Genomic DNA, 26,479 nt, shown 5'->3' with positions numbered 1-26,479 from the left:
AAATTTATGCTTAAGCTAAGTAGAATTTAGTTGTACAGACAAGGACTATGACGGAGAATAAGAAGAATGAGGGAGATGATATTTTTGTGATTAAAATGATCTTCTCAATATAAATCCTATTTTTAAAAATGTTTGTGAGGATTTCCCTGGTAGTCCAGTGGTTAAGACTCCATACTTCCAATGCAGGGGGCCCGGGTTTTGTCCCTGATCAGGGAACTAGATTCCACATGCCACAACTAAGACCTGGCATAGTCAAAAAATTTAATAAATAAAAATGATATTTTAAAAAAGTTTGTGGTACACATTACTTTGTTCTCTGGGGGCTCTCCTACCCTTCCAGAAGGTGCCATCCCAGAGTTTTAAGGGTGAGGAAACAGGAGATGAGAAAAGTACAACTGCGGAGCATGATGAAGTGTGATACCACAAATTACCAAGGTGTCCATCTTCACAAGGAGTCAGGAAGAAAACACATTCTCAGGTGGAATTTCCTCTGAATATGTTGCAAGAAAAATCTGTGCCTCGGTGTTTTATTTGGAAGGGAGAAAGGAAGAGTAGATCTTATGTGTGGCTCTTGCCATCTCCTGCCTCCCATTGGCCAAGGTTTACCCCAGGGCTGAATTCCACCCTCTCTGCTTTGGGGGACATCACTTGGCTGCTCAGAAAGCCAGATCCCATGCTGCATGATATACCATTTCATCCAAGTTCCAGAAATGGAAATGTGACATGGAGTGGATCAGGCTTGGGGTCTGAGATGTAAGAACTATGCTGATCTTAACCTTGTCTCCAGCTCAGAAATCTTGGTATGGTGTCAGCAGATTGGTGATGCTGATGGGATCACTAGCAATGGGAAGAGTTGGGAATACAAGCAACAGCTTTGGAAAGAAGGAGGCAATTAAGGGAATCAGAGAAGGTACACAAAGTTTGAGTCCCATGGACTCTTAAAACACTGTGGGAAACATGCTTACCAGCCTAAACTTGAAGAATGGACTTGGAGACATGAGGTGCAGTGGGAAGCAAGGCTTCAATAACGGTCTTGCAAGATGAGGTGTCTGGCGGGCAGGCACACTGAGCAGGAAGTCTGCCCAATTTTTATCCCTAGGACACAGGTTCCCTCCCCTGGTTCTTCATAGGCTGAGGAACAGAGAGTCACAATCTTCCTGAAGTCCTTTATTGGTTGATGGGGCCATGAGTAATACCTGTAGGCTTCTGAGTGGAGAATTTATATTAACTGTTTTTCCATCCCTTTAGTTCTCTGCACAAGTCCAGAGTAAAGCCCGTGAAATTTGCCAAATTGTTCTTATGAGGAAGGGGAACTAGGAAGGGAAGAGAACAAAGGACTGGCAACGAGCCACCACCTTTAGGAACCTTATACATAAGCTGGGTACAAACACACACACACACACATATCTTTCCATTTAAATATTTTTTAAAAAATGAATATGGATCATTTCTTTATTTCTTATATCTTTATCTTTGGTAGAAAAGACCATATTTTTCTTACAAACACACTTTTTCTTCCATTGAGTTAACAGTGTGTTGTTTGTTGTTTAGTCAGTAAGGTGTGTCCGACTCTCTTGCGAGCCCATGGATTGTATCCTGCCAGTCTCCTCTGTCCATGGGATTTCCTAGGCAAGAATACTGGAGTGGATTGCCATTTCCTTTTCCAGGGGATCTTCCCCACCCAGAGATCGAACCCACATCTCCTGCACTGCAGGCAGACTCTTTACCACTGTGCCAGCTGGGAAGCCCAATTTAACAAACTGGGTGGAGATTAAATCTGTGTTCTTGGCCTTAGAACTATTCTCTAACTAAGCCAGATTTTAAAAAATATTTTTGACTGAAAATTAAAGAAAAAACTCAAAAAGTACCAATCAAGATAAGGTGGGTTGTGCTGTGATAATAAACAGTCTAAAGTCTCAGAGCATGGCATAGCAAAGTTTATTCTCATTCATGCAACATCCATTAAGGTCCCAAGTGACTCTGCAAGGCAATCCTCCAAGAGAGACCTCAGGGATCCAGGTTGAGAGAGGCTCTTCCATATTTTGCTGCTCCATCTGGGCTTGTGATCTCTTCATGAAATGACAGAAGAGGAGTATGGAGAGTCATGCACCGGCCTTTAAAAGCTTCCTCCTGGAAGAAATAGAATCACGTTAGCCAACAAGTCTTCACACTTAGTCATGTGGCTCTGCCTGGCTTCTATGGAGCAGGAAAGTCTAATCTCTGTGTGTCTGGAAGTGGAGGAGAGCCCTCGGAGAACACAGTCATGTGTACCGCAAATGTTTCTAAAAATAGAATTTATGTTGAGAAGGTCATTTTAACCACAAAAATATCATCTCCCTTGTTCTTCTTATTCCCTCTCATCATCCTCCTCTGGTACACTTCAACTCTATTAAGCTTAAGCACAAATTTCAGGAGGATGTAAATTTATTTTCTTTGATCATTCCGTTATTTCCAGAACTATCCTAATGACAAATCCTATATTTGATTTTTCTTAGAGAATGTTTTGATAGTCAGTAGAGTTGAAATTGGCTTAGAACAAATAGGTTGATTCCGAATTGAAAAGGACTTTAGAATGTTACAAAAAAAACATGTTTTTAGGAGGATCAAAAGAAATTGTCAAAATAAGAGTTTGATTTTAGCGTCAATCAACACTCCCTCTGGCACCTCTGTCAGTATCACCGTTTTGTCCTTTCCCACTGTCTTGCCCTAATGTAGAGTCATCTTCCCTTCCTGGACCAGTTAATTGCCTCTTGACAGTCTGCTTGCCTCCCCAGTCTCCATCCAACCCATATCCCAAGATGAGGGCTCATCTTGACACTAATTTGCATTCATATCTGGTTTTAAATATTAGACACTGTCTCTAGGATTTTCTCATTATTTCCTAAGTGTGTTTTGTCTCTGTCAACACTGAAAGCTCCTGAGGATCAGAAACATTTCATATATTGTGGCATATTTTCTCCCATCCTTGTTTCCTGCCTTCTCTAGCACCTGGCCCTGAACACTGTGTGTTCACAGTGCACTCAATAAATACTAGATGAATTGAATTCTCTAGACTATACTAATTATTCATTCTGCTCAAGTCCCTGCGTCTATGTAGAATGATGGATTTCCAGACACCAGGACTGAGGGTCAATTCAAATCTCTTGAGAGCCTATTGGATTTACAGTTCCACAGCACCTTCCCCTCTCCCCACTGGTAAATAGAGGACACAGGATGATGTCCCCCAGGATGGCTAGGCAGCTGCCCTGCATTTTATGCCATCCCTAGAATTACTCCTAATGGCAGCATGAAAATAAACCCACTTTTTTTTCCATTCTGTCAACAAAAGGCCCAATGAATGTCAAATTAATGACTCATTGAAAGTCCACTGCATCCTGTGTCTGACTTCTTGGAGGAAGTGGACCCCAAGATTTCCCAGAACATTCAGCAATTTCACCACTAAGCACTCTTTCAGATGTTTGCAAGAGTGACAATGTCTCCATTATCATAAGTTTAAGACTTCAAAGGCGTTCTGGTGTGTGATATTTAAATATTATCATAGTTTATTTCTAGTTTGAACTCAAAGGGTGAGTAGATGAGAGGAATGCTATAAGTCTCACCTCTTTATTTGTTCTTTTGTAATGTGATCATGCAGGTACAAACAAGAAATATTTATTACATAACAGAAGACGCTCTAGTTGTTGGGATCAATTTTAACACTCCATCAAATAAATCAGCAAAACAGCAGTGCCATAGAGAGCAAAAAGTAATAGCGAAACTGTGCAAGTCGTAACACATACAAACTTTGTCACTGAAATGTGCTTAATAGCTACTGTGTGTCATGGGGACATGCAAGAACTTCTTTGAAGATGCTAGAATCTTCCTAGTGTTGGGTAATGCCACACAAGCTGTCTGACCTGGTTAAGGTATATTATTTAAACTGTGGGTTTTTCAGCATTGTTTGTAATGCTGCGGACTGTGAGTACCAAGTTTTCATTTTTCATAGTGAAGTTCAAGACAAGATATTGGTATAAATAGTTCAAATGAGACAAGAAATCCCCCTGGGGGAGACTGATAAAGAGATCCCACTCTTTAAATATCTCTGTAATGTAACGTAGCTGTACAAGCCTGTATCTCTTACTAACTTTTAGTAAGTTCAGTAAAATCATTGTGGCTGTGCACAGTAACAATGTCACCGGGCTTACAACTACAGAGAGTGCCAGAGATGAAACTGAAAGTGTGGAATCAATATGAAAAATGCCATGTTTTGAAGTGAAATGCACCTTTATCAAAGGCAAAAACTAAGTTTTATGTGAAACTTTGTAAAAGGTCATAGATTAAAATATCCTGGTATCAAAAGTTATCATACAATTAAAATGCATTTTCTTCCAAATAGTGGAGACACATTATCTGGGAGGTCCATTTATTCATGCTCTCCACGTAGAATTACAATAATCAGTTAAAGAATGACAACCCTTATTAGATATTGTTAATAACTGAACTTTAAAACAGTCACAAGACTATTCCTTTTTCAAGCTTCTAGAACAATTATGTAAGGAGCATTGTTAGATTTAAAGTGAGTTATTTTTTAAAAAATAAGTTTTGTGATTTCTGTTCTGGGTAATTAGGATCTCTCAATATTATATATTCAAAACAAAAAACAGATATCAGTTGACTAACATGAGATTCAACTGTTATTTGTAACTTCAGATTTAAAGTCATCAAAACAGCATATTTTGACTGATTGATTTAACAACAAATAAATGGTATAAACTTGAAGTTTAAAAAAAAACTTAAACTGATAAAAAATTAGGGATTCTGACAAAGATTTTTAATTTGATAAAAATATTTTTGCTAATAAAAATGTTTCTTTAAACTGAGACAAATTTTAATTATGAAGTCTTTGGAGTTCTAGGACCATAACTATATCATATTGGGGCACTTCATGTATAAATAATTATTGTTTAATAGGTAAATCTATAGAATTCAAAAAAAGCATGATAAAACAACATTCATGATTCATGTATCATTTTACATTTGCCAGGACACTTTCATATTCGTTAGCTCATGTAATCTTCAGAACAATCCCATGACATAGAAAATAGCCTTTTAGGGAGCTTGGGGGAAAATGGATACATGTATATGTATGATTGTATCCCTTTGCCGTTCACCTGAAGCTATCACAACATTGTCAGTCAGCTACACCCGAATACAAAATAGAAAGCTTTTTTAAAAAAGCCCTTTTAGGGCTAGGTGGACTGTAGGCAATGTGCCACAGGACTCAGGATTTGTGTTGGATTACTTCAGAGTAAGAATGATAAGAAATCAGTGGATTTGGGGAAGTGATTCAGAGCAAATGAGGAGTGGACAGTAACAATGGAGTCAAACAGTTCCTTGACTTTTGTACAGGGTTCTTGAGGGGTGTCATGTGGGCATAGTAAGGAAGTTGAAACTAGGGGAGTCATTTTTCACTCTTCAACCCTGGGGGAGTTGACATGAATGAAAGCAAACCAGATACACACGGAGGAAAGCCACGGTGAGTCGCCCACTGAGAACCTAGTCAAAGCTGGTTACACTGATGTGGTTTCTCTTGGTAAAGGACTCATCAAAGTGTTTTACTCAGAGCTGGGGAAGCTGAATGGCCCCTTACTGATAAGTGCACAAGAAGCCTAGCAGAAATTTCTAGGTAGCTAAGATACAGAAGGAAACATTTAAAAACTCCTTGGAATAGAACACATTTATTTTAATCCAAAAGCAGAGCAGAGGAGACTGAGTGAGAAGTTAACTCTGAAGTCTACCAGGGAGACTTTTAGGCAAAATCACAAAATTGTAGAAATCAACATTTTCTGAGCACCTGTGTTATTGTCTAATATTGTTCAAACTTTCCTTTAACCCCTATGGTAAAAGCAAGTCTCAAATAGTTTCTCTCCCAACATCACATGGCCATTAAAGTAGCCTGTGTGAGACTTAAACTTGTTTCTTATAACTAACACAGGCAGGGGTCTTTCCAGTTCTCTCAGCACTTTCCTGATATGTTGTAAGAAAACCTGTAAAGACTTTTAATGCCAGTGGAGAATAAAGAGTTAACATAGCAACCTAAGACTGCTATCCTTGGAAAGACCTGTTTGCAAGGTTGGCCTTTGACTGGCATCTGGGAATTTGAATGTTAAACAATTCCCTAGACTGATACAAAACTTTCCCTAAATGATGAGTGGCCCACTGTGCCTGAAGTCTGTGTAAATAATGTAGCTTGTGCTGAACACCTGCTTTCCTTCTGGGAGTCTGGAATTTCACTATGTGCTGGGCAGAGGGTATCTATGTGACCAGCCCCCAGTAAACACCTTGAATGCTGAGTCTCTAATGAGCTTCGCTGGTAGATGACTTTTCACACATGTTGTCTCTAGTCATTGCTGGAAGAATTAAACGTGTTTTGTGTGAATGCACTGGAGGGGACTCCCAGAAGCTTGTGCTTGGTTCCCTCTGGAGTCGGCCCCAAGCTTCTTGTTCATTTGCCAATTTTATTTTGCATCCTTTAGCTGTAATAAAGCATGAATATAACTATATGCCAAGTTCTATGAGTCCCAGCAAATCACCAAACCCAGTGGTGGTCTTGGAGGCCCCTGATAGGATGCCCCATAAATAGCAAAGTAATAGTGATGGATTTCAAGTCATTGAAATTCTATGTTTTCACATTTAGGGTTTTTTTAAAAGATTTTTTTTTTTTTGTGGACCACTTTTAATGTCTTTATTAAATTTGTTAAATATTACTTCTGTTTTGTATGTTTTGGGTTTTTTGGTCATGAGCCTTGAGGGATCTTAGCTCCTCGAACAAGGATTGAACTGGTGCCCCCAGCATTGGAAGGCAAAGTCTTAACCACTGGACTGTCGGGGAAGTCCTTCACATTTAGTTATTGATTCACATGATACCTGTATAGAGTATTAAAGTTCAACAAAAGAAGGGTAAACAAGGGCAGTCTCTTGCTTACATCTTCCTTATACCCCCAGTTCTACTCCTTATAAAGAACATTCCCAACTCTTTCAGACATTTTTTTCCAATATTTATATCCATATTGATACATGTGCTTATACTTAATATTTCTGGATTTTTCAAGTTTAGTTATTATGTATTGCCTTCCTACTAAGAAGAATGTAGATTTAACTATCTTACACCCACCTGCCCCTCCAACACACCCACACAAACTTTTCTCTTTCTCTTCCCTTGTAGTATGCTTTTTCCCAAGTGTGATATTTTGGTTAAAAAAAAGTCAATATTCAGTGTTAACATTACTATGACTAACTATTATTCACAGCTGAGCCACAAACTGTAGTATGATTAATTTCCTTTCTTATATGAGTTTTTTTTTTTTTAATGGCCTGGAGGTAATTGTTTTTATTTTAATTTGGTCTATCACTAACTCTTCTTCTAAATTCTCTGTCAAAGTTTTAAAACTCCTCTTAGAAAGTCAAACAAGCAAGGTAATCTATCATTTTCACTTCTTGTTCTAAGATTTCCCTTCAGGGTTCTCTGTCCTCCTCTCCTGCTATGGATGTGTTGCCTGGGAATTATCTGTGTTTCTCTCCTATGCTGGATGGCCTGCTTCACAGCTCTCATATTGTTCCCATTCTTGGTTTGATAAAGCCCGTCTCCAGTAGCCTCCTAGAAATGGCATAAGGGAGTGAAATGTTTGAGCCTTGCATGTTTGGAAATGTGTTTATTCTACTCTCACACTTGGTTGATAGCTTGGCTGGAAGTAGAAATCTAAATTGATAATTGTTTCTCTTCAGAATTGGGCAGGCATTCCTTCACTCTATTCCAATTTTTAGTGTTGCTGATTAGAAGTCTGGTGATTTTCTGGTTTTAGATTTTGTCTTTTATCTAATTGTCTAAAATTTTACAGTGATGCATCTCTGTGTCATTGTTTTGGGAAATTAGCTGGCCTTGTACAATAGGGAAGCTCATGTCCTTCAGGCCCAAAAGATTTTCTTGCATTATTTTCTTGAAAAATTTCTAACTTTAATGTCTCTTAGTATAATTATACATCTTAGATTGATGCTCTAATTTTTGTGTTTTTTCATATCATTGCCTTTCTGGTTAAATTGTAGAGGATTTCCTCCACTTTGTCTTCCAATCTTCTGTTGAGCTTTTGACTATCACATTTTTAATTTCCAAGAGCCTTTTTTCATTTTCTGAATGTTCACTTAAGAGTTTTTTTTTTTTTTTCCTTATGAATGCACTATCTCATAACTTGGGTGATATTAAGCCCAGGGTGTTTTCTTTTAATTCATTTTGTTCTGCTTCTTTGATACTAAAATTTTGTTACTAAAACTATCTTTTATAGTGAAAAATTTCCTCAGACTCCTGGTGATTCTCAGATATGTATTCATATTTATAAGCAAGGAACAAAAAGCTGGTTACCTGCATAGATAGAGCTTTCTGACCAATGGCTTCACTGCAGGGCTATAACGTGGAGCTTGGCCACTTTTTTGCAAAACCTTAATGTGTCAGTGACATAAACCTTTTCTCTCAGGTCAGTCAGTTTCTCTCTGGAGGGATCCTCCTGCCTGAGGGCTAAAATCCTGCATGCTAGTGTTTTGGGAGTCAAGGAAGGAAGGAAACTGTGGATCTCACCTTCAAATACGAGGATTTTCATTTACTCCCTGTTTTTAAAACTTTGCACTATATCAAAAGACAAAACCACACTAGTAATTCAAATAGAGGAAATTTTGATATAAAGAAATGTTTACTAGTTAAAAGTGGTTAACTACTTTTTAAAGAAAGCCTCTAAAAGCTCCAGAAGTAGAAAAACAGTTACTAGCTTTAGATTATTTAGACAGAGGAAGTATGAACCATAAAAGAAATGGGACTAGGAACTAGGAGAAGTACTCTGCTCCCCATTCCCACCACACACACAAGCTGCGATTGCTGCTGCTGCTGCTGCTGCTAAGTCGCTTCAGTCGTGTCCGACTCGGTGCGACCCCATAGACGGCAGCCCACCAGGCTCCCCCGTCCCTGGGATTCTCCAGGCAAGAATATTGGAGTGGGTTGCCATTTCCTTCTCCAACGCATGAAAGTGAAAAGTGAAAGTGAAGTCGCTCAGTCGTGTCCAACTCTTAGTGACCCCATGGACTGCAGCCTACCAGGCTCCTTCGTCCATGGGATTTTCCAGGCAAGAGTACTGGAGTGGGGTGCCATTGCCTTCTCCACAAGCTGAGATTAGATCTCCTCAAAGAATACACAGCTACTACAGGAAAATGCAGCCTACCTGGGGCAAAGAGACCTTCCAGAAATAACTTAGAGAGGTGGCCTTTCACTGCAGAAGGCATGGATGGGCTAAGTTGTTGTTTAGTTGCTAAGTCGTGTCTGACTCTTTGGCGACCCCATGGACTGCAGCCCACCAGGCTACTCTGTCCATGGGCTTTCCCAGGCAAGAATACTGGAGTGGGTTGCCTTTCCCTTCTCCAGGGGATCTTCCCGACCCAGGGATTGAACCCGTGTCTCCTACATTGGCAAGTGGGTTCTTTACCACTGAGCCACCAGGGATGGACGAGCTCCGGTAGAAATGGTGGGGGCAGTGTCTTGAGGGCCCAGCTAGAGCTGCCATGGAAGTGGCAGTCAGACAGACAGTGTGGGCTGAGTGTGGCTGGAACTGATCATGAGAGTCACTGAAGTAAGCACCACTAGATGCCCCCACGTAAGTCCACTAGCTCCCTCACAGAATGAAATGGTGGGAAAACAGATCCAGAAGGGTTGCAAGCACCTTTGTGCTGCTATCACCTTGTAGTGTCATTCCAGAATCTTCTATTGACAAAGCCTAATATCAAGCCAGTCAGGTAAGCCAAGAAAAATGTTCATAGGGTCCAGCTTCCATATAACAAATCAAGACAATGAAGGGTAAATCTGTGAGAGATAGTAGATGGATAACTGCACACCTGCCCTACACTGGCCAGATATCTTTGAGCCTAGAGCCTCTTTGTAATGTCAGGAGCACACATCTGTCTCTTGCTGGCATAGGAGAAGAGACCTGTGGTCTGACTGCTGCTTACACAGACTGTGAATCAATGCTCCTCTTTTCAGCCCCCACTCCTCACCCTAAGTGCAGAGGTTTTTGGTACCTCTGATCACCAGGCGTCTATGAGGCTCACTTGAGCAAACTGACCTCCCATTGTCCCTTTCCCCATTGCCTATGGAGATTTCTATTGCCTCCACACCACTACATCATTTACCTCTTGTCTATCCACTTTACGAGTCCCAAAATCTTGTTGACACCTTTCTTCTAGTGTCTTTTCTCCTGTTTTCCTTTGTTTTTGTGGATTTATGGTTTTTACAAAAAAATCCATCCACAGTCATTTTACTGTTATTTCAGGTGAGATGAAAATAAGCATATTCTTCAATTCCTCATGTTTAATCCACCCATCTTTTACTGAAAGTTTAAATATTTATTTATAAAATCAACAAAATTAGCTAAATTAAGCAGTGATTAACAAATAATTCTTAGTTTGGAAGGTACTGAGTTTATATCCATGAGTATATACTTCTTCAGATCTTACTTTATAACTGTCAAAATTAGTCTTAGAAACACAAGAATCAAAATCAACTTATCATATCTGTTCAAGATGCATATTCTTGAATCCATCCTAGATCATAGGCATGAGACTCTTGAGAGGTTGAGCCAACTAGTCTGCATTTTAAATATGTTCCTCAGATAATTAAAACAGCTCTAAAGTTTAAGAACCACTGTTCTATTTTGTATTATTAATGAATGATAGAATACTTTGATATTTTAATGAAAAGCTACATTTTATAAGGGAAAAGACCACTAAAAAACCACTCTCAAGTAAATAATATCTTGTTCATTTTCTTGCTTTTTGGCATAGACAGTCTTAAGTACTATCATTCATCTGCTGTTTGCTACCTGAAACTGAAGGAAAAGAGCCTAAGAATTCATGGATTCCTAAGATTCAGACACATGAATGTGACGGTGAGTGGTAATGCCTCTGTTAGACCGTGAATAAAAATGAACGCATTTTCCAAGGCCTTGATGAGCTAAACCAGTTATGCAAAGTGAAATTCTTTGCATAGTTTTTTGCTCCATTCCTAATCTCTAGTTGACTGTACAGTGGGAAATCAACCTCCAGGGGTTCCAGGAAGGCCTGAAGCAGGTGGTGTGCAACCTCCACCCTCCAGGCCTTAGCCACAAAGAGGTAGATTTTGTTCTCTAACAAGCTCCGGGAGTTGATGATGGACAGGGAAGCCTGGTGTACTGCAGTCCATGGGGTTGCAAAGAGTCAGACAAGACTGAGTGATGGAACTGAACTGAAGGCAATTGGTACTCAAGATTGTTTCCTTTTCTTTTAAAATGATAACATTTATTATGTTCTTTCTGATTGCGAAAGCAATATGTGCTCATTGAATAAAAATTAGAAAACTAAGAAGAATTGAGAAGAAAATAAAATTTACCACAATCCCAGAGATACCCAGTGTTAACATGTTCATGTATTGCTGTCTAGACATTTTCCTGCATTTATATATTTTACATTGTAGAGATAAGGCCTTTTAGTTGGGTCCCCTGCTTTTTTCCACTTGATATTTTGTAAGCATGTCTCCACATAATGTAAGTTCTTCATAAACCCTTTTAAAAGTTGTATATTATTAGTTGTATATCTATGCATTCATTTAGCTACTTGCCAACTGTGGGATATTTGAGATGTTTCCAACTTGTTACTGTAACAAATAATATAATATGAGGCTTTGCGTATACATTTTAGCCTACATTGCTAGCTTCATCTAAAGGATACATTCCTAGAGGTGATGAATATTTTTTTTGAGGTGATGAATATTTTAACACTTGATAACTGGCACACTATTTCCCAGAAAACTTGTCTCAATACATACCTCTACCAGCAACAGAGAAGAGTGCTCTTTTCACTAACGTTTCAATAGTTCTGGATATTAAAAATATTTTTTTAAAAAAAATGATATATGCATATTGTCTCAAAAATAAACATTATCAAAAAGTATAATAGAAAACACTATAGTCTCCTGGCTCACTGAGCTCCCCTCCTGTTCACAGCCCAGGGACACTCAAATTTTTAGTTATTGTTTTAGATGCTTACCTCCAGTAATATGTTTATTCTGTAATTTCAAAGCTTTAGGCATTATTCACTTACTTTATGACATGTTAGGATTTAGCTCATTTATATCAGTTGCCCCTGCCCCACTTTTCATTCCCATATCCTTCCAATAAACATATCTCTATGTAGTTTGGTAATATTGTTCAGTCATTAGTTAAGTCATGTCCAACTCTTTGGCAACCCCACGGACTGTGGCCCACCAGGTTCCTCTGTCCATGGGATTTCCCAGTAAGAATACTGAAGTAGGTTGTCATTTCCTTCTCCAGGGGATCTTCCCAACCCACAGATCGAAACTGCATCTCCTGCACTGCAGGAAGATTTTATTTTCTTTTTTAACTACTAAACCACTAGAGAAGCCCATGTTTAGTTTAGCCAGCAGTAAGTCAATAATTAATTATTAAGTAATATAACAATCATATATCTGTGATTATCATTAATATATTTATTAGTACTTATGATTAATTTAATACGAATTATTATAACTGCATAAATACTATTCACCACAGACCCTTGCTGTGTATTAATATTACAGTTGCTTTCCCTCCCCTTTTTGTTTGGGCTGTAGTTTCTAGTTGTCCTTTTCTTCTCGCATTGTCTTCTTTGTCATTGTTCACATTTTAAAAAATCACCATTATATCAGGTATTATGTTAAGTCCACCACGTTCATGAAGATCTTTCTGCCTAAGTTCTTCATATCCTGCTTCAAGATGGATCAGGAATCAAATTATTCTTTAAACAGCCTTCTGCTTAATCCTCTGGGTTTTAGTTCTCCAAGTCTTTTCTGTCCCTTTTGGTGTATAATCTCTCTAAGCTGAAAGATGATGCAGATGTGTTCTGCACCCTGCGGTGGCTCAGTGGGCACAAAAAGCTTTGGCTTCCTCCAGCCTATTATATCCAACACCACTCTTCAAGAATTTTTTCAGATCCTTCACTATCAGATAGCCTTTATCCAGTGGTTCTCAACTGGGGGCAAACTTGCCCCCCAGGGAACTTTTGGTCATATCTGCAGATGTTTTTGGTTGTCACAACTAGGGTGAGGGGTTGCTACTGACTTCTAGTAGGTAGAGATCTGGGACGATGCTAAACATCCTCAATGCACATGAAAGCTCCTACAACAACTAATTATTTATCATTTTAGTATCACAGAGAGGACATCAACATATATATTCAAATTGACGTAGTATATTACTCAATCTCTTAGAGATTCAGTTTCTTCATTCATACAATGGGATGAACACTTAGGACTAAATGAGATAATGTAGAAACAGAATCCAAAGCATAAAAAATTCTTCATAATTAGCCAGAAGTTTGTTAAAAATCAAACACAAATGGAAACCAGACTTGAAAATTAACTGAGTAGACAAAATCAGTTCAGTTATACAAGCAAAGCTTAATTTAAGCTTACTTTGCAAGACAAGTCTGGCTAACTTGACTTTGGTCACTTCTTTGCTTATGCTTCAAAAAACCATAAGCGAAACTTTTAATTGTTCCCTTGCATCTATATGAGGTAAACACTAATAACCAATTATCTTCATTTGAGAAAATTCCATTAATAATATTTGTAACAATCACTGTGAAGAACAAACATTCACTGCTTCCACCCATAAAAGTTGCTTTGTTACAGCATTCCTCCTAGCCTCATTCCGTGCTTTAGTCTGAGTGCTTTTGGTCTGCAAATTGTCTTCTTGGTGTGTGCACAATCAATTTTTACTAATTACCACTTCAGTGAATCATTGGTTTTACTTCTGTTTTTTTTTCTAAACTCCTGACAAGTTATAATTTAAAAATGTGATGGTTTGACAGATTTTAACATACTGTCTTGTTTACATTTCCTTGTACAGGTAAGACTGAAATATTTTCATAAGCTAATTTTGCAATTTGCATTCATTCTGCTAAATCCTTTACTAACGTTTATTGACATTCTATGTTTTCTATAACTCGAGCACTCTGGCCCCACCAGTTTGTGACTGTAAAGTAGAGCCTCATTTACTATAATACCCAAATTATTACTCTGAATTGCTGTGTCTCAATAAGAAATCCACTGTATTTCAGCGTTGCTCAAGTATTACTGTGAGTCGCTTGAGTTAAACACCGCTCTTCGGCCCTTGCTGCCCCCTGCCGGGAGAGCAGGAACTTACATCCACTCTGCCCCAGAGGGGCGGCACTTTTGTGGTTTACCCTTCCTGCCCTCCCTCTGGAAAACCCCACCTACAGGTTTTACGGTGCCTCCCACGCCACCATTCAGCCCCGGGTGGCCGCCAGTGGTGTACAGGATAGCATGATGGAGCCCTGCAGGCCTGCAGAGATAAAGCCCAGCTGGTCACCTCCCTGTACTCTTGACCTCCTGCCACTGTGGTAAGAATTGACCACTCCTTCCAGATGGAGATCAATCCTCCGGATATGATGAAGACCTGAGTATTTTTTAGTTATTTGGCTCCGTCAGGTCTTAGTTGCATCATGCAGGATCTTTTGTTGCAGTGCACAGACTCTAGTTGTAGCATGCCAGCTCAGTACTCGCAGGGCACCGGCTTAGTTGCTCTGAAGCTTGTGGAACCTTAGTTTCCCCACCAGGATTGAACCCACCTCCCTGCATTGCCAGGCGAATTCTGGACCACTGGACCACCAGGAAGTCCCAAGACCTCAGTATTCTTGTTGCCAAGGTCACCATTATCTCCACTGAATGAGTCACATTTTGTGAGATCCCTGTGAAGAATTTCTAGGGCTGGGACCTATGTCTGCCTGCACAGAAAATTATAAAAACCCAAATCTTGATCATCTATTTCCAAATTTCAATCTAAGTTTGACCCGGGAGAGAAAATGCTCCCTAAGTTTCAAGCTTATCTAATAATAGAAAGACCTTAATGTGATTATGAGAATCTCTAAAATTTTAAAGTTTGTATTTAAATTCACAATTTAACTGGGTCTTGATTTTTTTTTTCTCTTAAAAGCAAAAACACAAAACCTCTAAAGAGGCTTTCTTAGAACTGAGAGGGTACTACCAAATCATATGTGTGTCTGAAATAAATGTGAATGAATGCAAATAATGAAGCTATTTCCACACATGGCACTGGGCACCTTGCTTCTTCATTCAGAATGAAGTTGCAATTGGCCAGAACCAGTTACATTTCTATTTCATTCTGTCATGAGAGTAACTAATGTTCTGCATTCAATTTATAATTATTATTCTAAGCCACCATCATGAATTTCTTTTTGTTTTCATTTTTATCACTGTCACCATAATTATCTTTTAAAAAAATTTTATTGGAGTATAGTTGACTGACAATGTTGACTTAGTTTCAGGTGTGCAACACAGTGATTCAGTTATACAGATATCCACTCTTTTTTTTTCTCATACAGATTATCACAGAATGTTGAGCAGGGTTCCCTATGCAGTAGGTCCTTGCCGGTTATCTGTCTTATACACAGTAGTGTGTGTATGTGTTCATTCCAAGCTCTTGATTTATCCCTCCTCCCCCATCTTTCCTCTTTGGTAGCCCTAAATTTGTTCCTGATATCTGTAAGTCTGTTTCTGTTTTGTAAATAAGTTCATTTGTATATAAATTTATTTCTTAACTCTTGTTAAAGAAGGGGTAACATTTTGGTCCTCACAGCTGTGTGTACCCATGTTGCACTCACTGGCCCATTGTGTCCCTGGCCGGTTCCTGACTGGGATTCCCATGTGTCAGAGATTTTAGTCTCCTGGGGAGATGACTCACCTTCTCAGACCTCTTCTCGGAGGCAGACGTTTGCTCCTCTGTTCCTCCCATTTTCTCTCCTGTGGTCCTCCAGGTCTTTTTGGCTGCATGTAGAAAGCTCAGGAGTCTGGCTCCCCCTGCTCCACACCGAGGCCCAGTTTGAGCTCTTACTGCCCTGAGGAGGAAGTCTCTCCCCACATCTGTCTACCTCCCCTGTCTCACCCTGTGGACACTCAGGGAGCAGAGGGCAGTCTACAGTTTTGGAATCTGGTTCTTAGATCTGACTGGTTTTGTGTCCTAGAACCCTGACTCCTGCCTAGAACCAAAGTATGGGTTGTGGGTCCTTGGTGTCTTATTTTGTTGCCATTTGGGCCTGGATCCCTGTCCTATAGCCCATGCATACTCACATCTCTGAATGTCCTCTGCCCATCTACCTGACCATGAGGACTGACAACTGCGGCATCTCTGGTTTGGCTGCCCATTCTTTCTGAGTCTACTTCTGGTCATGCCTGAACTCACTCTTCCTTTCAGGCATTGTGACTTCTTTATTTATGTACTTACTTATCCCTGTAACCAGCCTGTTTCTCCCACCCTGATTCGGGGTCCTCGCCCCTTCCCTGCTCTGTTCCATCCTCCTCCAGTTGCCCCTCCTGACTGGGCCTCAAGTTCTGATGTGGACAAGAGCTCAGTTAAAGGGATACCGAGGGGCTAGAACAACCAGGCCCAGAGAGTATGCCTGAATGGATTACACTGTGAATTCCAGACTGAGACTGATGGGGGCCAGACCGTCTTCATCTTTGTAACCTGAGTTCTTTGTGCACTCACTGGATAAATTAATATTTATTTAGTAAGTGGGTATTCAAACAAATGAGCAAGCAAACCTGAAGGAGTTCCCAGATAAAAGTCTCCTGAGCGCTCTCCTTGGCCCTGCCCAGTTCAACATTTTCATCAGTGGCTGCATTCTATGAGAACCCAGTAAATGGTACTATGGGGGATATGTTTATCAAATTGCAAATGACAGAATGTGAGAGATTAGTAATACCATATTTCACTAAATCTAAGATGCACATCCTAACATGTCTAAAATCGAATGTATCATACAGTCAGTTGCATGTCATAGTTTAACTGGCAATATTTCTTCTTTGTGGTAGTTTTTTAAAAACAGTGCATCTTACAATTAAGAGTCTTATATTCCATGAAATATGGTCTATTGGTTGATGTAATACAAATCAAAAATTATCAATAGGATAGAACAAATAGGAGTGGCTCTAACAGGATGGAATTTTGTAGTGATAAACAATATAGTCCTGCACTTAAGTTCAAAAAATCAATTGCACAACTATAAGATGAAGACAGCTTGGCTTAAATTCAGTTCCTGTCACAGCAGCAGCAGTAAGTTTGAGTAGACACTAACGAAGAGTCAATACCAGTGGCGCTCTGCAAAAAGCTAATGCAATTGTAAGCTGCGTTAATAGAAATATTGTTTTCCCAAACAGGCAGTAATTTTCTTTGGTTAGATTGAATTTGAAATGTTTTATTGTCAGATTTTAAGAGGCACATTAGCACACTGGAGAGTCTGCTTTTATTGAAATTATGCTTTGGAGTTAAGACTTCGATCTACATTGAGAGATAACTTTCTAAGAAACAGTTCGAGTAAGTGTATTATTGAATTTATCATAAGAAAATTGTTGGGTGTGTCTTTCAGGAAGACTGAAAATTTTCTTTCATTTCCAGATACAAGCATAGCAGTGTTTCCTATTTGCTCTTAAAGACACTAAATTGTATAACCACCCATATTTTCCTTTTTGCTTTGGTTGTCAGCAAGTTCAAAAGGCAAATTTAGAGACTACACAGGGCTAAGTTCAGAGACCTGTATGGCACACTTACTGGGGTTGGTATTTCCTGCATTTATTTTCACTTCACTAATATCTCCATTGCTTTTATAAGCCTGCTGTTATCATTTATGCCTTGTAAACTTCAAGTCTCTTTTGGAATACATTGGTAATATGAATGAATAAACAAGAAAATAACTAAGTGGAAAATGGATACATGTTTAGAGGAGAGCAACTTGCAAGGCAAGTGATAAGGAAATCGTTCCTGAGAAACAGGAGTGAAAAAAATGGGAACTTTTTATAAAGCAAAAGACTTCTTGGGACAAGAGAGCAATCCTACCAATGTTTACAAATTGGAATACTCTTGTGTCAGAAAGCTATGGGATACATTCTATGCAACTGTAAGTAAAGTCAGTGGAAGTTAGAGGGAGATACATTTTTTTTCTTGATATAGAAGAATAATTTGCTAAAAATAGGCCCAAAATTAGACCGGCTGCATTGCGAGCTAATGTGCTCCCTGTTTTTGGAAGTGCTCCTGTGGAGGCTGGAGGACCACCTGCCAAGGATGTGAAAGGTAGAATACCCAAAGAAGCTCCAAGTCCCACCTGCCGGTGAGTCAGCGTTTTGGGGAGATGCAGGGAGGCAAAGTCACCTGCCAAGGGACGGGTCTCAGCTGAGAACCTTGCCTTGTGGGCCAGGATTCAGGGAAGCAAGGGCCTGTGGGGAGAGAGGCCACCTCCCAGGGAGGGCTGTGCCCCTGCCCCGTGGGGCCATTCTTCCCAGCACACTGAAAACAGCACAAAAGGAAATCTGGAGCACAAAGGTTAACACTGAGCCGCAGGGCCCCCGACTGGCCTTCCTGCTCCGCGCCGCCCTCTCTCACACGGTCTCAAGGGGGGCACAAGAATGCGGCACTCTTAGTTCCTCAGGGGTCTTTTCTCTTCCCTTTCCCCGGTTCAAATTCCATTCTTCACTCTGATTGGCCCACAATTACCTCATTGTTCCTCACTTGTTAGAAACTCACATCCGCCCCCGGCTCCCCTCCTCTCTCAACCCCTCTTACTCCAGAATGGCAGAGAGTATTTCCCTGGCTGTGTCTTCTTCCCCTCAAGTTCACAGCTCCCCACTGTCCGCGACCTGCTGTCCCAGGGCTCCCAGCCCGCTCTGTCCTGACTTCATTAGCCATGCAGATTTATGCAGCTCTTCTCCCCGTCCCCCACAGCTTCCTTGCTAATAGTCAACGTTTCCCTTCTCCCCGCACTGCTTTCAGCAGACTATACTCCATACTGCCTCAGACCCTCTCTCCCAGCTTGGTGGGGGCAGCCAGGGTGGGAACAGAGCTGGCTAGCGGAGCGGACAGGAAAGCCCCCCGGCCAGCTGCTGAGAGATGGAGCTGGGAGGAGGAGGGGAGGCAGTAGTCAGTGCCACCGGCAGAGGCTGGAAATAGACCCGGCTGCCCCCTAGGCTCGCAGGATTAGGACCCTCTTCCTCCTTCTCCATTCCTACCATCACTCCAGAATAGCCAAACTGCAAATCTCACAACCCTGTGTGGCTTCTCCTGTCAAAGCCACAGAGCATGTTTATCTTGATGTGCTTTTTTTGACAGACACAAAGAGGAGGGGGAGGAGCAAAGCCCACAGCGCTGTCTGTCTGTCCTCCTCCTTACACCCACCTCCAAGGGCAGCCGGGCCCAGCCAGCAGGATCTACAGCTTTGGGATGATTTACAGTCAGAGACCTCAGAAGGCTGGTCCCCAGCTAAGGCCATAAAATTGGTTCCCAGTGCTGTTTGATAGTTTATGGTGACGGGTAGATGCTGCTTCCTGACCTGGGGCTTGTCCCTTCATTACAGAGCGCCCCTGTCTGCTGCTCTTCTCATAAGGTCCACAGAGGTCTGGAGTCCAATCACAAATGGATCCTGTGCCCTGGGTCTTCATACACCCAGTGTTCGTTCAACCAGGGCCTCACATGTCCAAGTCCTTGCATGCCTGAGTCCTTATGTGCCTGGCTGTTGGGCATAAAGACAGCGGACAGGGTCACAGAGTACGCATGTAAAGCCCCAGTATCTCCTGTGTCATCAAGTTCTCCCTCCACTGGGCCATTTGCAACACACTTTTATTCCATCTTTAAAAAAGCAAGACACATGAAAAGATGCTCTATATTGTTAGCCATGAGGGAAATGCCAATCAAAGCCACGATGATACATAACTTCACACCTACTATTGATAGAATGGCTATAATCAAAAGAATGAATTAAAAAGTGTTGGGGAGGATGTGGAGAAATTGGAACTCTCCCACACTACTGGTGGAAATGGAAAATGGAAGCAGTCTGGGAGTTCCAAAAAAAGCTAAATGAAAAGTTACTTCATGACCCAGAAATTCCACTTCTAGGCATACACCCAAGTAAAATGAAAATGAATGTCCACGCAAAAACCTATTTATGGATTTCATAGCAGCATCGTTCAAAATAGCCAAAAAGTGGAAACAACTCAAATGTCCATCACCTGATGAATGGATAAATCAAATGTGATATATCCACACGCAGAATATTATTTGGTAGTAAAAGAAATGAACTGCTGATACAAGCTACAACATAGATGAACCTTGGAAACTATGCTAAGTGAAAGAAGCCAGCCACAAAAGGCCCCATATTATACGATTCCACTTATAGCAATGTCCGAACAGACAAATCTATAGACATAAAGAAAATGAAGCTTAGTGGTTGCCAAGGGATGAAGGAGTTGGGAAAAATTGGGAGTGACTGCCAGTAGGAATGGGGTTTCTTCTTTTTGGGGTCATGAGAATATTCTGTAACTGATTATGGTAATGATTGCACAACTCTATGAAAATACTAAAATCCACTGAATTTTGTACTTTATATGAGGGAATTGCATGGTATGTTAATTATAGCTCAATAAGGATATTATTTTTAAAAAAAAGAAAGAAAGAAAAAAGATCTTTGAGCCCTCATTCCCCTTCATCTGCTGCCTCATTCTTTATTCTCCTTAAGAGCAAAACTTTTTGAAAGCGTTGCTTTTACCTATTATCTCTACTTTCTCACCTTTTTCCATTATGTATCATCATCATCATTGTTATTATTATTATTGTCGTTACAAAATTGGTGTTATTATTTTGGAGCCACGGGTGCAAGGACCTGAGTTATTCCTATTGCTCAGCCTGTATCAGCTTCACTGTGGACAAGGCCCTTTTGTGCTTTATTTTGTTCTTTACCCTTCGTTACTGATCTCAACTCTCCTTTCCCCCTCTACCACATGCACACACAAATTTGTTTTGCTTGAGTACCTGAATTTGCATTATTTTTTTAAGACAATTTTACTGTACAGTATTAAAAAACAGTACTGTACCATTCTCACTTAGAGACTACGAGCATGCTGGTGAGAATGTGGTCTGGGAATCACATCTCTGCCACCTACTCATGAGGTGACTTTATGCAAGTTATGTAACCCTTAGTTCTTCCATACCATGTGTGTAAAAGGAGGACTTACTCAACAAAGATTCACAAATATTTATTGAGGGCCTGCATGTGCCAAGCACTGTTCCAGGTACAAAATCCTTGCCCTCATGAAGCTTATATCTATAATTGTTGTGAGGAATGAAATAAATAATGAATTTAAATCAATAAATTAAATTAAACAATGATTCATAATTATCAATAATAAATAAATTAAAATAATTCAATCATGTCCAACTCTTTGCACCCCTCTGGACAGTAGCCCACCAGACTCCTCTGTCCATGGGATTTTTTAGGCAAGAATACTAGAATGGGTTGCCATTTCCTCCTCCAGAGGATCATCCTGACCCAAGGATCGAACTGGAGTCTCCTGTGTCTCCTTCATTGCAGGCAGATTCTTTACCCACTGAGCCATCAGGGAAGCCCAAATAATAAATTAATAAATTAATAAATGGTTAATAAAGATTAATTAATAATAAATAATTACATTAAAAGAATTCGTATTTTTAAATATCTATGAACTATATGTATTGGGTTGGCCAAAAAGTTCGTGAAGATTTTTCCGTAACATCTTATGGAAAAATCTGAGCAAAAGTTTTGACCAACGCAGTGTCTCCTTCTTCCTGATAACTACTAGTGGTGTTCCATGGTTTGCATCCCCACATTATGTTGTATGAGAAGACTCAGAGACAAGGTTATTTAGAAAAGAAAAGCAGTTTACATGCAAAGAGGTGCAAAGGAGTCAGCATTCAGAAGAACTGGTTTTTCAAACAAAAACCACAAAGGGTATCTAAACAGAAAGGTTGTTGTTTATTCTCTAAGTCATGTCCAACTCTTTGTGACCCCATGGACTATAGCCCTCCAGGCTCTTCTGTCCATGGGCTTTCCCAGGCAAAAATACTGGAGTGGGGTGCCAGGCCCTCCTCCTCCAGGGGATCTTCCTGATAGGGTACAGAGTTACCAATGTTACCAAGCTCTCATATATCGGTTCACAGTGGGAAAAGAGCATATGTTCTTTTTATATGATTTTCCTATCCAATGAAGAAGGTGATCACCAGCCTTCAGACATCAGCATGGCTAAAGTCAGTGGTAGAATTGTCTCCTCTAGTTCTGTTTTCCAAAATAAATGAAAGGACAGATAAACCTCTCCTTTGCCATAGTTGTTGTTATTGTTATATACCATATCTCAGTATTGATAGGACAAGTAGATTAAAAAAAAAAACAGAAAGGGCTCAGAATATATAAAAAAACAGTATCAGCCAAATATTAGTTTATTTCAATGTGCAAAATGCCCTCTCCCAAGATAGCAGGAAATGCTGCGCACATTCATAACTGCATGAGGACAAAGGAGGAGTTTTGCTTCCATGATTGCTTCAGAATTCTTACAAGGATAGTACTGTGATGTACAGTCTTGCACATGCCCTCATGGACTTATACATGAGTTCTGTGCAAAATTACTCAGGAGTGGAAATGCTGAGACATAGAGTAAAAGATATAGTAAGCAATATATTTAAATAGTACCCAAATATGGGTAAAGTGAAAGTGAAGTCACTCAGTCGTGTCTGACTCTTTGCAACCCCATGGATTGTAGCCTACCAGGCTCCTCCAACCATGGGATTCTCCAGGTGAGAATATTGGAGTGGGTTGCCATTTTCTTCTCCAGGGGATCTTCCCGACCCAGGGATCGAACCTGGGTCTCCCACATTGCAGGCAGATGGTTTAACCTCTGAGCCACAAGGGAAGCCCAATATGGGTAAACCATCTAGTAATAAATTTAAAAGGAGCAGGAGAGGTGGCAGGACAAATGTTGCTGTCTTTTAGTTGCTAAGTTGTGTCCAACTCCTTTGTGACCCCATGGACTATCACCCACCAGGCTCCCCTGTCTATGGGATTTCCAAGGCAAGAATACTGGAGTGGGTTGCTATTTCCTTCTCTAGGGGATCTTTTCGGCCCAGGGATCGAATCCAAGTTTCCTGCAATGGCAGGCGGGTTCTTTACCACTGGGCCACCAGGCAAGCCCATGGACAAATATAACAGAATATATTACATAAAATTAAATGGAATAATTGATCCAATTAAAACAAACAAAGATTGTCAGATTTAATAAAGTATTTTGATAGACTGCCTAAATCTAAGGCTATAGAAAGTGTACATGGAAAAGATAAAAAAAAAAAAGTGCTGTGTAAAAACTAACCAAAAAAACACAGAAAGGTTAGTGTTACTATGTTAAAATTACACAAAGTGAATGTTAAGGCAAAAAGCATTACTAGCAGCAAAGAGATACTCTTAATAACAATAAAAAGAGTCAATCCACCGGGAAGATATAAAATTTTAAGTCTATATGCAGCTACAAAATAGCCTCAAAATGTATAAAGTAAAAATTGACAAATGCAAAAAAAAATAAACAAACATATAATGATAGTTGGAGATTTTAATATATCTTATCTCAGTATTGATGGAACAAGCACATTTAATAAAATAGAAAGGGCTCGGAATATATGAAAAAACAGCAAAATTGATCTAATTAACATATACAGAACATAGCACACAACATCTGCAGATACACATTCTTTTTAACTGCACATGAAACATTTAGGAAAAATTGACCATATGTTTGGCCATAATACAAGTCTCAACAAGTTTTGATGAACTGAAATCTTGCAAAAATTGTTCTCAAGTCAAAACAATTTAACTAAGTCAATAACAAAAATATAGCTAGAAAAACTCCCCTAAATGTTTAAAAATAAAGTAATCTGATTCTAAATAACCTACAGATAAAAGATTAAATCACACTGAAAGATATAAAATAGTTAGAACTAAGATGAACTTGAATGGTTCTATGAAGACCTACAAGATCGTCTAAAACTAACACCAGAAAAAGACGTCATTTTCATCATAGGGAACTGGAATGCAAAAGTAGGAAGTCAAAAGATACCTGGAGTAACAGGCAAGTTTGGCCTTGGAATACAAAATAAAGCAGGACAAAGGCTAACAGAATTTTGTCAACAGAATACACTGGTCATAGCACAGCACAAGAGACTGCTAACGACTAACAACTAACGACTCTTCTAACAATACAAGAGACGATTCTACACACGAATATTGCCAAATCAATTCAGTTCAGTTCAGTTGCTCAGTCATGTCCTACTCTTTGTGATCCCATGGACTGCAGCACACCAGGCTTCCCTGCCCATCACCAATTCCCGGAGCTTGCTTAAGCTCATGTCCATCTAGTCAGTGATGCCATCCAACCATCTCATCTTCTCTCGTCCCCTTCTCCTCCTGCTTTCAATCTTTCCTAGCATCAGAGTCTTTTCCAATGAGTCAATTCTTCACATCAGGTGGCCAAAGTATTGGAGCTTCAGCTTCAGCATCAGTCCATCTAATGAATATTTAGGAATGATTTCCTTTAGGATGGACTGGTTGGATCTCCTTGCAGTCCAAGGGACTCTCAAGACTCTTCGCCAACAACACAGTTCAAAAGCATCAATTCTTCAGTGCTCAGCCTTCTTTATGGTCCAACTCTCACATCCATACATGACTACTGGAAAAACCATAGCTTTGACTATACTGACCTTTGTCAGCAAAGTAATGTCTCTACTTCTTAATATGCTGTCTAGGTTTATCATAGCTTTTCTTCCAAGGAGCAAGCGTCTTTTAATTTTATTGCTGCAGTCACCATCTGCAGTGATTTTGGAGCCCAAGAAAATTAAGTCTGACATTATTTCCATTGTTTCCCCATCTATTTGCCATGAAGTGATGGGGCTGGATGCCAAGATCTTACTGTTTTGAACATTGAATTTTAAGCCAGATGAGTTTTAAGATGGTCAATACTGGAAATAAAAATACTATACATCAAAATTTGTAGGGTAATTATTAGAAGGACATTTTCAATTCTTAATGCATATATAGAAAAGAGGAAACGCCAATATTCATCCCAAGAAAGTAGAAAAAGATCAGCCAATTGAACTCAAGGAGAGTAAAACAAGTAAAATAATAAAGACCAGAAATTTATGGAATGTGGAACAAACATACAATAGAAATGGTCAATAAAATGAAAGGTCAGTCCTTTGAAAAGATTAATAAAATTGTTAGACCACTGGCAAGATTGATTGTAAAAGAGAGAGAGAGAGGAGATACAGATAAACAGTATCAGGAATAGAAAAGGAACATCACCTGTAGGGAGGGAATCGGGAAGAAATACTCTAACTTCACTCTCCTCTTTTTTCTGAGTTCCTGTGAGAGAATCAAAAATAATTTAAAATAAATTATTAGATAATAAGAAATTATAAATAACTTTTTGCCAATAAATATGAAATTTTTAGTGAAATAAACTCCTAGAATAATATAATCTACCAAAAGAAAGAAAACTTCTAAATCATAAATTATTACAAAAATTGAATCCATAATTGAAAATATCTCAAAGAAAATTCCAGGCTCAGATGAGTTCCCCAGCAAATTCTACCACCACTTAAGGTGGGAAAATGTCAATATTTTATATAAATCCAGAGAACAGAAAACCAGGGAACATTCCCCAATTCATTTTGTGAGGCCCACATAATCTGGGTCCTAAAGTTGTTAAGCAAGAAGTTCATAACAGGAAGAAAAATATTAAGCTGATCCCACTTATGAACATAGATGTAAAAATCCCAAATGAAAAATTATTATAGAGAATTAAATCCAGCAATATATAAAAGGGATACCACATCATAATCAAGTTGGGTTTATTCAAGAATGCAAATTGGTTTAGCATTCAAAAATTAATAAATGTAATTAACAGAGAAAACAGGAAAAATCATGATTATCTCATTTAATTAAATTCAACATATGTTTGTAGTTTTTTTTTTTAAAGCTTCTAGCAAACTAGGAGTTAGCTGTAATTCCTTCAATCTAAAAAATACTTTAGAAATTAACTACAGTGCAACTAGAATAAGAATGCTTTCTACCTTAACTTACTTGCAGCACTGTACCTGAAAGCCCATCGAGTATAACATAGCACTGGAAAAAATGAAAAGAATTGAAAAAGGAATTAAACTGCTATTATTCACAAGTGACACACTTGTATACAGAGAATTTTTTAAATTTGATATAAATTACTAGAACTTTTAGGGAAAACTAGCAAGATTGCTAACAAAAAACCAATCTTTTGCTTGTCTATATTTCAGCAACAGAATTAGAATATGAAATTTTAAAAAATATAACAAAAAATATAAAAACTCTCTAGTTATAAATCTAAAAATGATATGTAAGATTTACATAGGAAAAGCTATAAACATTTTTAAGAAAAATTAAATGCTTAAATAAATGGAGTATACAATATTGATGAATAGGAAGACTTGATGCTGTAAAAATGTATATTTTCCCTAAATTG

The 26,479-nt window shown here is 39.2% G+C and overlaps 1 long non-coding RNA gene across 1 annotated transcript; it reads right to left on the bottom strand.

Annotated features, from left to right (window-relative positions):
* Positions 1 to 1,916: 1,916 nt before the first annotated feature.
* On the bottom strand, positions 1,917 to 17,394 carry LOC145507893 (uncharacterized). Its single transcript, XR_014055233.1, has 2 exons — positions 15,828 to 17,394; positions 1,917 to 2,130 (listed from the first exon to the last, which is right to left on the bottom strand). It is a non-coding gene; the product is annotated as an uncharacterized LOC145507893 (long non-coding RNA).
* Between the last annotated feature and the right edge of the window lie 9,085 nt (positions 17,395 to 26,479).

Source organism: Giraffa tippelskirchi, chromosome 5 (assembly GCF_054371585.1).
Source record: "Giraffa tippelskirchi isolate mGirTip1 chromosome 5, T2T-mGirTip1v1.2.pri, whole genome shotgun sequence".
Classification (NCBI taxonomy): Eukaryota; Metazoa; Chordata; class Mammalia; order Artiodactyla; family Giraffidae; genus Giraffa; species Giraffa tippelskirchi.
Note: the sequence above shows the minus strand (reverse complement) of the source record. Positions and strands in the feature narration are given on the sequence as shown.